Source organism: Doryrhamphus excisus, linkage group LG11, assembly GCF_037039965.1.
Source record: "Doryrhamphus excisus strain RoL-2023G ecotype Guam linkage group LG11, RoL_Dexc_Guam_v1.1, whole genome shotgun sequence".
Lineage (NCBI taxonomy): Eukaryota > Metazoa > Chordata > Actinopteri > Syngnathiformes > Syngnathidae > Doryrhamphus > Doryrhamphus excisus.
This window is the reverse complement of record NC_136367.1, coordinates 9,377,619-9,391,737: the sequence shown is the minus strand read 5'-3', so window position 1 is coordinate 9,391,737 and position 14,119 is coordinate 9,377,619. Positions and strand designations below refer to the sequence as shown.

Genomic DNA, 14,119 nt, shown 5'->3' with positions numbered 1-14,119 from the left:
TTTCTTCTTCAGCACATTCAAACACTCTTTCTATTGTCTAAGCAAATGGATATAAGGGTGATAACTGAAGCTATATTCATTCTATTCTAACAAGGATCTATCTCTGAGCATCCGACAAATGCTCTGTCTCACCCTAAACCCAGTCCTGACAGCAGTCGAGGACCTTGTCTTATTGTGTAGTCCATAGTGTGTCCATGTTTTGTTTATATTTCTGTTGTCAGTCGCCTCAGGATGACAACGGTGTGAGCTTCAAGATGACCCCAACCATTCGACCGTGACCGAAGACAAATCCTATCTCCAGTCAAAACCTACCCAAATGTCAATTCCCTGACCGGGAATCGAACCCCAGCCGCGGCGGTGAGAGCGCCGAATCCTAGCCACGAGACCACCAGGGACTGTTTTATGTCTGCACTCGGAAAGGCAGAGACAGTGTCACTTTGGACGTACTCCAGCAAAGGAACCAAATTAGTTCTGTGACTGGACCTTCTCTGCCAACATTGTAGCAGCAGGGGAATTACCTCAGATAGCAGAGCGCTTCCCTTAAATGTTAGACCCGAACCTCTTTTGTTTTGCTAATGTGGTCTGTTTTCTTAGCCCCGCAAATGTCCAAATTCACAATGTTTTTGCCTTTGTCGAGAGCATTGTAGTACATATGACATTTATGCTACATATGACATCAGAAATGATGGATATTTCTTCCACAGAACAAGACGTCTGATTCAAAACATTTACTTGAAATGTTGGAGAGAAAAAATGGAGTCGTTGAAACACATATGCAAGGCACTGCTGGGATTTGAACCCAGGACCTCCTGTTTACAAGACAGGTACTTTGACCAACTAAGCCACAGCACCGGTGAAGGAGTGTCTTCAGTGTTAGGCGAACCACTGCATGACGGAAACCACACCAGTGGCCAGGCTTTCAACAGGACTTGTGAAATCCTGCCAGTGTAAGCGGACCGAATCGACGATTATTCTCCTCCTTGGTCTTCGCTGTGCCAAGGATGAGGATGTTGTTTGCATGCAACGACACCACAGCAGCCACCTCCTTCCTATAAGCCCCTTCGTGCAGGGCAGTGATGCACCTGATCAGTCATCCGGGAAATATGGATTGTGTGTCCAAACTGGGGACAGAAGCCCGTGTACACACCTTCAGGGATCAAGCACATATCCTTGTTCCCATTTGTCACCTTGATTTTTTTGTAAAAGAAGGAATTGAACGGCCTTGCTTCCACCCAGTTTCCAACTAGGGACCTTTTGCATGTAAGGCAAACATGCTAACCACTACACCAGGGGTCCCCAAACTTTTTCCTGTGAGGGCCACATAACTTTTGCCTGCTTTGATGGGGGGCCGGGGTCAGTTTGTAGCAGAAAATGTAACGATTGCATGGGTGTCTAAACATAAACATTAATTGTTTTCCAGAAAGCCACACGAAACCAAATATTAATAACCCTTTCCGGGATCTTCACAGAAAAAATAAGTCGGAAATAAATAATAACACTATTAATAAAATAAATAATACTATTTGTGAAATAAATAATAACCAAATACTCTCTCTGGGGACTTCAAAGAAAAAACAAAGTCAGGAAATATATAACAACACAATTATGAAATAAATAATAACCAAATAACTCTCTCTGGGGTCTTCACAGAAAAAAAGGCCATGGAACATTAATTTTCTGTTGTGCCATGCACAATCTTAACAGGTAAAAGTTCAGCTTCGTTGTCAGAGCAGAATCTCTTATTTAAATGAGTCATATGTACAGTCTCTCAAAGTTATTGTGTGCCTTTTATAATCCTTTTGTGTAGGTTCCAGTAGGCTTGTAGACATCGCTGTTTGCAGCTCTCTCTCTCATCAACTTCCCTGTGAAAACCACACAGCAAGCAGGCTGAGAAACAGAACTAAGTGATACAGCACCTACACAGCACAATACATTTCACTACCAGTATGGTTGTAGAGATGGATTTTATCCCAGTAGATCTTATTATGATTATATTTGTTTATACTCAGAATGACTCATTCAAGTTAGAAAAGAGAACTTACCTATGTATGTTCATCAGTGTGAGCTGTGGGCCTGCATCTGGCTGGTGAGGAGTTCAATGTCCGGTTCCATTCTGGTCACAGCCAGTCTCAAACACTGATGCAGATGTTCATCTGTCAGTCTTGATCTCATCGGTGTTTTCAGGAGTTTCATGTGAGAAAAAGTTTGCTCGCAGATATACGGGCTGCCAAAAAGTGTGGACATCTTCATTGCATGTTTTTTATGTTAGGGTACGTGTCGTTTGGGAGGGCGGCATCGAAGTGAATGAGACTGCCGTGCTTGAATGGGTCTTTCAGAACATCACAGTTCTGTAACTCGGCCAACTCAAACTGATAAGAAGGCTGGGCTTCATTGATGTCGGCAACAAAAGGGTTCTGGAAAAGACGGATTTCCTTTGCATTAACGTGAAGTTCACAGAATCGCACATCGAACTCCGCCTTCAGCATTTCTAGCGCTTCCACGCACTTGTCTGTTGGGAACGGGACCGCTGGGTTCTTTGCAGAGAGGTTTTGGGTTGCAGGGAGATGGATGAAGTTGTGCTTCTTCACTTCCAAAAGCAGCGCCAGTTTCACCTCAAATGCTTTTATGTGCAAATACATGTCGCAGATGAGTTTCCTCTGACCTTGTAGCTGCAGGTTGAGGCTGTTCAGAATTTCAGTCACGTCTGTTAAAAATGCAAGGTGCCATTTCCATTCTGGGTCGATCAGCTCTGGGACCGTTTTGTCCTTAGAATGAAGAAATGTGTTAATTTCGGGTAGCAGCTCGTAAAAACGCCTCAGAACTCTGCCCCGGCTCAACCATCGGACCTCTGTGTAGTACAGCACATCGCCGTGCGCAGATTCCAGTTCAGACAGGAATTGTTGGAACTGCCTGTGTTTAAGTCCCGTTGCTCTGATGAAGTTAATGCATGACACCACAACCTTCATGACAGAATCCCACTTCAACACTTTGCAGCACAGCGCTTGCTGGTGAATTAAGCAGTGGACTTATAGCGGGGCAGTGAGACCCCGTTATTCCATCTCCCGGTTCATGCGTCCTATTAGACCACGAGACACACCCACCATACTAGGAGCCCCCGTCAGTTGTGATGCTGACAAGCTTTGACCGGTCCAAGTCCAACTCTGCTTTCCTTTCCCGAGACGCCGGATGGTGGTCCAGAATCTCTTCGAAGCCGTCCGGAAGTCATTTTCCATGGCTTCTCCAAACTCCTCCCTTGTCAGAGTTTTTGCCTCAGCGAATCAGAATCAGAATCAGAATCAGAAAAGGTTTATTGCCATGTACATATGATCAAGCACATACTAGGAATTTGTTTTGGTATAGTAGGTGCATACACATCTATTAAAAAAGAATGAGAAATACAAAATATGAAATACAAATAAGAAAATACAAAATATACAGAATAACAGTATAAATATATGTACACAGTCTGTTTTTGTTTGTTATTCCGGAAGTGCAGTCTGATTGTTTTTCCTATGAGTCCAAACTGAGCGTTAATGTAACGCATATAATGAAAGTGTCAAAGTGGCAGGATGAGGCAGAGGTGGGGTGTGAAGAGTGTCAGGTGGGGTTCCGGGCCTTGTTGATGAGGCTGACAGCAGACGGGAAGAAACTGTTCTTGTGGCGTGAGGTTTTGGTCCTGATGGACCGCAGCCTCCTGCCAGAGGGGAGCGTCTCAAAGAGTCTATGTCCGGGGTGAGAGGGATCGGCCACAATCCTTTCTGCACGCCTCAGGGTCCTGGAGGCGTACAGATCCTGGAGGGACAGGAGATTGCAGCCAATCACCTTCTCTGCAGACCGAATGACACGCTGCAGCCTGCCTTTGTCCTTAGCAGTGGCAGCAGCGTACCAGATGGTGATGGAGGAGGTGAGGATGGACTCAATGATGGAGGTGTAGAAGTGCACCATCACCATCATCTTTGGCAGGCTGAATTTCTTCAGCTGCCGTAGGAAGTACATCCTCTGCTGAGCCTTCTTGATGAGGGAGCTGATGTTCGGCTCCCACTTGAGGTCCTGTGAGATTATGGTACCCAGGAAGCGGGAGGACTCCACAATGTCAATTGTAGAGTCACAGAGGGTGATGGGGACAGGAGAGGCTGATTTCTTCCTGTTGTCCACAACCATCTCCACTGTTTTTAGGGCGTTGAGCTCCAAGTTGTTCAGGTTGCACCAAGTCACCAGATGGTCAACCTCCCACCTGTAGGCGGACTCGTCACCGTCAGAGATGAAAAAGCTGCGGACCGCTTGGTCTGTTCCTGTCAGTTGAAGTCCCATGAGCCAAAAAGGCCCAATAGAACTCATTATCCGCTCACATAGTTCCCATAGACCACATCAAAAAATCATTATTTAAGCATCAGTAGAAACAAACTACTTCAATTTATACTGTACTTAGTACACCCGAGCACTTCATGAAGAGCAGAGCTGTCCTTTTCTGGGCGAAACCCATGAACTCGGAGGTGCAGCTTGCCCATTTCAGCTGCTGGCAAAACTTAAATTTTAGACTCAGGTCATTTGGAAAAGAGGGCGACCCAGCCAGGAGTTGAACGTGGAATCTCTGATCCGTAGTCAGATCTGTTATCCATTGCGCCACTGGGCCTATATTAAAAGCACCTGCAGTTTAAACGAAAGTTCTGTATTGTCACAGTTTCACCAAGTGTAAAATTGGGTCAAGAGAGAAGTCCTTCCAAGCGAGACAACAACAAAAAACAAAACACACACCAGCCGTGACTCGAATTTGAACCTGGGTTGGTGCGGACCTCTTGGCCTGTCGGTTCCTGTCAGCTGAAGTCCCATGAGCCAAAAAGGCCCCATAGAACTCCTTCAGCTTGACGGCATCCCTCACCAATGGTATCCACCAACGGGTTCTAGGATTACCGCCACAACAGGCACTGACCACCTTACGGCCACAGCTCTGATCAGCCGCCTCGACAATGGAGGCACAGATAACACCTGCCTCCCTCTGAACATGGTCGAAGCTCTGCACACAATACTTCTCTTTCCTACTGTGACCCTGGTCCGGTTCCCGGCCAATGCAACAGGGCTGTTTTTATACCTTTCAATGGTGAAAAAATGTGCAAAGACTGTTTTCGGGACCAACATATGACCTCTGAATTCGATCAGAAACGTCACACCTCTCCACCTGAGACTTGATTATCTCCAAAATTCTGTCAAAATTAACCTCTTTTGTCGTGTTAATGTGGGCTGTTTTCTGAGCCCCCCAAATTAAGAGTCCCATGCTCTACCGACTGAGCTAACCAGCCCTTTTAACAGGATTTCAGACAATGCATTGATGTAGACTGGTCATGATGCATCTGACGTAAACCAAAGCAGGTGACTACACTTCCAAAGTTCTCAGCGATGACTGAACGTCTCGCTCATTCAGTTCCCTGAGAAACTAGGTCAACTGTGGAATTGCGCAAACATCAGGGTGGCCACATCATTTCAAACAAGACAAAAAATAATATAGAGTGCATAAAAAAGCCTCATTCGCTCAGTTGGTAGAGCATGAGACTCTTAATCTCAGGGTTGTGGGTTCAAGCCCCACATCGGGTGATTCTGCACTTTTATTGATACATCTGAAAGATATCTTTCCTGTGGAATCGTTCAACATGCAGAAAACATTTCATTCGAAATACACATAAACCATCCCCATTTTTGTATGACCACAATTCTCAACTGGGTCGGCTGTGGATCAAACATCAGGAAGGCAACATCAATAAAAAAAAAAGCTATTTGAAGTCGGTAGAGCAGGGTTGCAAGTTGACCAAGAATTTTCCTTTGTAGGGAAAATTGTAGTTCATGTAACAATGTTAGGGAAATAATGGGCTTTTCTCAACAAAAAAAAAATCAAAATTGCGGCTGTTGCTGTGTACCTGGTCAAGTGTGTTTTCATCTTGGGTTAGAATGTCCCCATGCTGGTAACGGGTGGGAAATACAGTCAGTTGATGCGGCACAGAAAAAGGATGGATTTCACTGGTTGAAGTCTCCAGCTACCATAAAAACGGTCATGGGCCACGAGCCTGTTTTGAATTCCCCTTTGGCCAACCTGTAACGATCGTGCCCTCCTTTTGAGGTAACCAGGCTACAATGCAAACAAGAAGGTCACGGGGGGAGCGGATATCAGCTGTAAGGGAAAAAAAAAAGAAACACTGCCGAAAATGCTTGGTTGCCACACCACGGCAGTTGAATTACTCCAAAATCAAGCCCTGCATGTCATCCCCTCCCAACCAACCTAACTAACTAACCCACTAACTAACTAACGTCCCACCCGCCAACAAAGACAACCATGAAACACCCAAATTAATCCCGAACGTTTACCCCCAACCCCGAAAGTGTTCCAAAGTTCCCCGAAGAGTCAGTGCTTGTCCTCAAAACAGGTGAAAGCCGCAGTTCCACTCACGGATGCGCATCCACTTCTCAGTCCAATCCCTGGGTCCAGAACCTTGCCCAAAGTCCTATAGCTCAAGCAGAGAGGGAAAAGGAAATCCCGTCAGGTGTTGCTTGACAAAGTTGGTCCTCGTGGCTAAAACGTCGACTCTCAGCATCCCCTTCGGCGTGTGACGTCACAAATCTTCTCTTTCCCAACCACCCCGGCGCGCTGGATGAGCCTGCTTAAATACGCACCCTCTACAGGTGTGTCTTCTCACTGCAGTAGCTCTTGCAGATGAGGAGGATGCATGATAACAAGGATGACGCAGGTATATATAGTCCTGTACCTGTTTCCCCGTACACAGATCATGACAGTAGTTTTTCCTTACAGCTGAGTATAACGTAGTGACGCACTTATGGACCCCACTACCTCTGCTGATGGACTTCTGTGGCCATTACAAACCGACACCACAACAACTCTTAGAATTGTAGTTCATTAGATTAGATTAGATATACCTTTATTCGACCCTCAGTGGAGAAATTTACATTGCACAGCAGCAAAGGGGACAGAACTAGTTAAACAGTAAACTATAAACAATCTGAGAATAAACAATATAAACAGCCTAAAGTAATAACAGTTTAACAATTTTGAAGAAGACCGTTGTTTGATTTCCCGACGGGGAGTTCCTGTTTTGTATGTCACAATTTCACGTTGAACCTTGAGCAGGATTACGATTGCAACAACCAGTAGGGTAAAGCAAACCCTTCTCACTAGAACAAGACCTCTCTTAATCTTTTTCTCGAAGTGCTCAGCTGTGTTGTACAATCTGACAGCCCTTTGCCGCCAAATCGTTCCAGTGGTGGATAATGGACCTGAATCTTAATTTTAATCTGGCGCTTTAAACCGATCCATTGAAACCATCCTCTGCTATGACTGCCATGTCACCCTGCTTATTTATGACAGTACGAAAGGGAAGTAGAGACCTTGTTTCCACCCAGTTTCGAACTGGGGACCTTTCACGGGTTAGGGGCACATGATAACCACTACACTATAGAAATCATATGAAGTGCTGAGTTTTTAACAGGATTGTTATATATAATATATAATAATGACAGTCCGAGCTGCCAGAAGTGAGAATTATTTCTTGTGTGCACTGTCATCTCCTCTGTCTTCTCTGTGTTGATGATGAGCTTGTTGTTTGCACAACCACATGACACCAGAGTGCCCACCACGTACCTGAAAGCCCCATCCTGCAGGCCACAAAATATAGACCTCAGGTACTTATATTTTTAAACACAACTCTCAAAAAAGCAGGATCAGTGAAGTTCTATCAACTCAGACAGTGTATACTTCAGGATCCGACACTTTGGTGAGCACTCTGGACTTGTGTTGTGACGTGAACGAACCGGTTCTTTTGAATGGGTCATTAACATGAACCATGAGAACCAAATCACAGCTGGGAACCGTTCAACGTGACATACAAAACAGGAGCTCCCCATCTGGGAATCGAACCACTGTCTTCCACTTGACAGGCGGAGATACTGTCCACTATACTAACAAGGACTGCTGCTGAGTTGATGTGGTGTCGATTGGCCAAAGGGGGCTTATGGCCCATGACCGTTTTTATGGTAGCTGGAGACTTCAACCAGTGAAATCCATCCATTTTCTGTACCGCTTATCCTCACCAACGAACTGTATTCCTCACCCCAAGATGAGAACACACTGGACCCTGCCCCCACTCTTAGCCCAGACAGACTTAGGCCATCGGAAGTCCAGAGTGCTAACCATTACACCACGGAACCTGCAAGGGTACAGACATCGTCGGGTCCTGAAGTCCATCCTGCCAGATTCCATTAGAGTTCATCGAACTTCACTGATCCTGTTGTTTTAGTAATTGTGTAGAAAAAAGGAATTATCAGGTCTAAGGGCAGGGAGGGCTCATCTGGGAATTGAACTCAGGACCACTCACACCCTAAGCTAGAATCATACCATACCATACCAACAGGTCCCTGATTGGACAACCACCTGTTGTCCATATTTCATGTGGATATGTGGTCCAACGCCGCACTGGCGCTGGCCTGGACAAAGGGGCTTTGAGTTATGAAAACCAAGGAGTTCACTGGTTGAAGTCGCCAGCTTCCATAAAAATGGTCATGGTCCTGTTCTGAATTCCCCTTTGGCCAACCGACACCACATCGACCCTGAAGCGGTCATAGTTTGTCCTCAGCCCCGTCCTTTTTCAACATGAGTTGGGACGAAATGTATTAAAATAGACGGACTGCATTGGTCACTCAATCAGAATTTCTGTTTGCCAATTTCAGACTGCGTGACAAAGAATCAAGTCAAACTCCATCGACCTAAGGATGCCAGCTTGTTTTGGGGCGAGTGAGTACGGCCGAGCGTTCGACAGCGTCTCATTGATGTTGCGAGCTCTAACGCTGTGGCTGAGAATGCCACTTTTGACAAAATTTCTCAGATAATCAAGTCTCAGGTGTGACATTTGTGATGAAATTCAGAGGTCATGTGTTCTCGGACAATTGGGTCCTCTGCCCCTATTGAACTGCTAGAAGTAAGCTAGTATGGGGGTTGAACCCGTGACCTTGGCGTTATTAGCACCACGTTCTGACCAAGTGGCAGCTCACATTTGTTCTTAGTAAAGAACATGCCATTTTTTGGTTGGGCATTTGGCATCGCCATGCTGTTTTCCTTGTGGTTGTACACTGTTGGTTGCGCGTGGTCAAAATTTTTGTTCTAGGACAATGGGGTCGCCTGCACCCATTGGTCTTTTCCACTGAGCCAACTGAGCTAACGGAGATAGCGACAGAGAACGGCTGGAATGACAAGGCGCTGCGAAGCGCGTATTGGGCGAGCCTCAGCCAACAAATGCTTGTTGGATCGTCAGGAATCCGGCTCGAAGGACCAATAAAATGTCAGGTTTAAAACCCGACACTTGTAAAAAACACTGCCTGTACAAAAGAAGACGCAGAGAGATGGTTTCTTTTTACTTGCAAGGAGAGTGATCAGGAACCGTTCAGTAACAATTCGCCACCTCACTCTGAAGCAGCTCCTGCCCTCTTGCCTTTTTATTGAAGGAAGGCCCTGGTTACAATCAGGTTTCTGAGGGAAGGGGGGTTTAATTATTCCAGTTGAAACCAGTTTCTTCGCACAACATGTTATCAATAATGTGTGGATATCTCATCCTTGGCATGTGATTCTCTGGGGACACACACACACACATACACCTTGAGGTCATATCTACTTCTGACCCGTGCCTATGTCCCACGAGGGTGTTAAAACTATCTGCTGAGGAATGTTCTGTCATGTTCTGTTTTCCCTTAATCATGATATACACCACAAGTGCAGGCGTCACAGCATTAATCTTACATTGTTATGTGAGTGATATGAAGCACATGTACAGCGTTAATCTTACTTTGTTATGTGAGTGATACGAAATGTTTGTAGGTCATAAAGAAAAATAGGTCATAAGAATATAGTAAAAATAGGTCATAAGAATATAGTAAAAATAGAATAACTTTATGTACAATTATTCCAACAGAGGCGCTCTTGTTTCACTAATTGCTAGGTGCTAGCATGATAGCTGATAGCATTTTGATATTTTAGCTAATTTACTCATGTCTAAAGGTAAATGCACCCGATCAGTCATCCGGGAAATATGGATTGTGTGTTCAAACTGCAAACAGATGCTCGTGTACATACATTCAGAGATCCAGCACATATCCTTGTTCCCATTTGTCACCTTGATTTTATGTCAAAGGAGTAATTGAACAGCCACGTTTCCACCCAGTTTTGAACTGGGGACCTTTTGCATGTGAGGCAAACGTGATAACCGCTACACTATGGAACCCAAGTGAAGCGACTGGCGAAGTCACAAAGCAGTGTCCAAACAATGAAACATGATGAGGTGTCCAAAGTGGGGGCAGATTGACAATTGTCCAAATTGACAAATATTTCTCCTTTGTGGGGAAAATTGTTCCAGAAATAATGGGCTTTTCTCTTGTGCCCTTGGAGTCAATGGTTTGGCTTGTAACCTCCTCTAACGTTGTCTGGATGGGTGGCTTTTTGAAGAATGAAGTTAAGGTCCTTTCAGCCAGCCAATAAGCCTTTTCAAACTATTTGCAAAGTCGCAACGTGAACAGGGATTGTGCTGAAACCCGGGCTTGAAACAGGGACCTTTAGAACTCCAGTGTAACTATTTCAGCTGCGATGGTGGTGTTCTGCTTTTTCAGTCGGGGCTAAAAGTGGGGGCAGTGTGAAGCTGTGTCTGTGCCACGTGTGTTGCTGTGTACCTGGTCAGTGTGTTATCATCTTGGGTTGGAATGTCCCCAGGCTGGTAACGGGTGGGGAATACAGTCCATTGATGAGGATAAGTGGTACAGAAAATGGATGGATTTCACTGGTTGAAGTCTCCGGCTAGTCAGGTGGTCAGGGGCCACAAGCCTGTTCTGAATTCCCTTTTGGCCAATTGACACCACATCATCTGAGCAGCAGTCCTCGTTAGTATAGTGGACAGTATCTCCGCCTGTCACGTGGAAGACGGGGGTTCAATTCCTTGACGGGGATTACCTGCTTTGTATGTCACAATGTCACCTTGAACCTTAAGCAGGGTTGCGGTTGCAACAACCAGTTGGGTAAAACAGAACAAGTCATCTCTTAATCTTCTTCTCGAAGTGCTCAGCTGTGTTGTACAATCTGAAAGTCCTTTGCTGCCAAATCATTCCAGTCGTGGATAATGGACCTGACCAGGAAAATGCCAGCTGTGGGATTATTTATGACAGTAAGAAAGGGAAGTAAAGACTTTGTTGCCATACAGTTTTGAACTGGGGACCTTTCACGGGTTAGGAGAATGTGATAACCACTGCACTATGGAAATCACATGAAGTGCCAAGCTTTTAACAGGATTGGTGAAATAATACGAGTTTGAGCAGCCAAAAGTGAGAATTATTCCTTGTGTGTCATCTCCTTGGTCTTCTCTGTGTTGAGGATGAGCTTGTTGTTTGCACAACCACATGACACCACAGTGGCCACCTCGTACCTGGAAGCCCCTTTGTGCAGGCCAGAAAATATAGACCTCGGGTACTTGTCCCAACTGTGGCTTGGTGGTCTAGTTGTATGATTCTCACATTGGGTGTGAGTGTATCTATGTTCAATTCTTAGATGAACCTTCCCTGCTCTCAGTCCCTACTTTTTTTTAAAAACACAATTCCCAAAACAACAGTATCAGTGAAGTTCTATCAACTCAGACAGTGTGTACTTCAGGACCCGACACTCTGGTTAGCACTCTGGGCGAGTGTTGTGACATTCACGAACAAACTGGTTCTCTTGAACGGCTCATTAACATGAAGGATGAGAACCGAGTGGCAGCTGGGTAGTGTAAGGGATGTATTGAGGCTGGTGCAGCACACCCGAGTAACTCATGAAGAGCAGAGTCCACATGCCAGAACAATCTGGCAGTTCTTCTGTAGGCAGACTTCAAACATGGTGAGTGCTGGATTTTATGTGAAACACATAAAATAAACTCTTGGTCTTTACGTCTGTTATAAATGCGGCGTTAAAATGTGGATTTTCAAAATGAGCACAGACAATACATCTGCAAACTGGTCAAAAGACCAATCGACCTCTGGGTTATGGGCCCACCACACTTCCTCTGCGCCCCTCTGCTGACATCTGTGCAAGTACAGACCTTTATGTGACTCCTTTTGAGTGTCCTCTGGTGTCAGCAAACCTCTCAAGTTCAGTTTTTTTTCCTGATCATTGCACCGGTTTAGGTCGTGTGGATGAGTGGTCTAAAGTGCCAGATGAAGGCTTTTTCTCTCAGGAGGTACTGGTCAAATTCCCACAGCTGGCATTTTCCTGGTCAGGTCTGTTATCCACGACTGGAATGATATGGCAGCAAAGGACTGTCAGATTGTAAAACAAAAAGAATAAGAGGGGTCTCGTTCTACTGAAACGGGTTTGCTTAACCCGACTGATTGTTGCAATCGATATCCTGCTCAAAATTCAGCGTGAAAGTGTGACATACCAAATAGGACCTCCCCGTTGGGGAACTGACCCGCAGTCTTCCATGTGACAGGCAGGGCTACTGTCCACTATACTAATGAGGACTTGATGTGGTGTCAATTGGCCAAAGAGGAATTCAGAACAGGCTTGTGGCCCATGACCGTTTTTATGTTAGCAGGCGACTTCAACTAGTGAAATCCATCAATTTTCTGTTCCACTTATCCTAATCAAGGGACTGTATTCCCCACCCGTTACCAGCATGGGGACATTCCAACCCAAGATGAGAACACACTGGACCAGGTACACAGCAGCATATGTAGCAAAGACACATTTTCACCCTGCCCCAGCTTTTAGCCCCACCTTTGCAGCTGAAATAGCTCAGTTGGGCGAGTGCTAGAATGAAGATCTAAAGGCCCCTGGTTCACTCCCGGGTTTCAGCATAGTCCCTGTTTGCGTCCTGACTTGGCAAATAGTTGCATTCATTCATTTTCTAACGCTTTTTCCTCACTTGTGTTCTGCATGCATGGGGTCGAACCCCGTCCTTATCGGACTTGAGTTGTGCTATACCAATGCACTAGTTTTGACACCACCTGTGTTTTTAGGAAACTTCATTAGCATGTACTGAATCAAAGTATGAGGTCCGATGTCGGAGATACATAATACTTTTGTTGGCAGGAAATAGTCATAACACACCTTTTGGAGAATGCAGGCATCGATCATAATACCTCTCACATGCTAAGCAAGCGCTCTGCCATTTGAGCTAATTCCCCCATGCAGCGAATTTGAGCTGCCACAAACTTTCTACACTCTTCACACTGATGTGCAATTTCCGCAGTGGCTTTTGTCCAATTTCCTCCCGGATGACACAGCTTCTCCCCCTATGTCTAAGAGAAAGTCCAGCACGACAAAACAAAGTAATTTCAGCTTCTTTTACCCACTATCTTATCCTTTACATTCCCTCTAATCACGGTGACAAATGGGAATAAGGATATGGGCTTGATCTCTGTTGGTTTATTGGAATGGCATACTCTACTTGGCCATAAAAACTCAGGTTCGAGTCCGGGTCATGGCAGGTGTACGCTGCTTTTGTTGTTGTTTTGTCAAAAAGGATTTATCTCTTGACCCCACTTCACGCTTGGTGAAACAGTGACAATACAGAACCTAACCTTAAACGACACTGCAATGGATAACGCGTCTGACTCAGGATCAGAAGATTTTTGGTTCAACTCCTGGTCAGCTCGGCAACCATTTCGATTGATCTGAGTCTAAAATTCAAGGTTTGCTCACAGGCAAATTTGAAGCACCTGAAATGGGCAAACTGCACCTCGGAGTTCATGGGTTTCACCCGGAAAAGGACAGCTCTGCTCTTCATGAGGTGCTTGGGTGTGTTGCACCAGCCTGCAGACATCCTGTACACTACCATGTCACATTGCTTATTTATAAGAGTAGGAAAGAGAAGTATTTCTTGTGTGCAGAGCTTCGACCATGTTCAGAGGGAGGCAGGGGTGTTCTGTGCCTCCATTGTCGAGGCGGCTGTGGCCGTAAGGTGGTCGTTGCCTGTCGTGGCGGTAATCCTAGAACCCGTTGGTGGATACCATTGGTGAGGGATGCCATCAAGCTGAAGGAGTTCTATTGGGCCTTTTTGGCTCATGGGAATTCAGCTGACAGGAACCGACAGGCCAAGCCGTCCGCAGG

At 45.5% G+C, this 14,119-nt stretch overlaps 2 non-coding genes across 2 annotated transcripts; both read right to left on the bottom strand.

The window, feature by feature from the left end:
• Window positions 1-778: 778 nt before the first annotated feature.
• On the bottom strand, window positions 779-852 carry trnat-ugu (transfer RNA threonine (anticodon UGU)). The gene has a single exon. It is a non-coding gene; the product is annotated as a tRNA-Thr (tRNA).
• Window positions 853-10,198: 9,346 nt separating this feature from the next.
• On the bottom strand, window positions 10,199-10,271 carry trnav-cac (transfer RNA valine (anticodon CAC)). The gene has a single exon. It is a non-coding gene; the product is annotated as a tRNA-Val (tRNA).
• Between the last annotated feature and the right edge of the window lie 3,848 nt (window positions 10,272-14,119).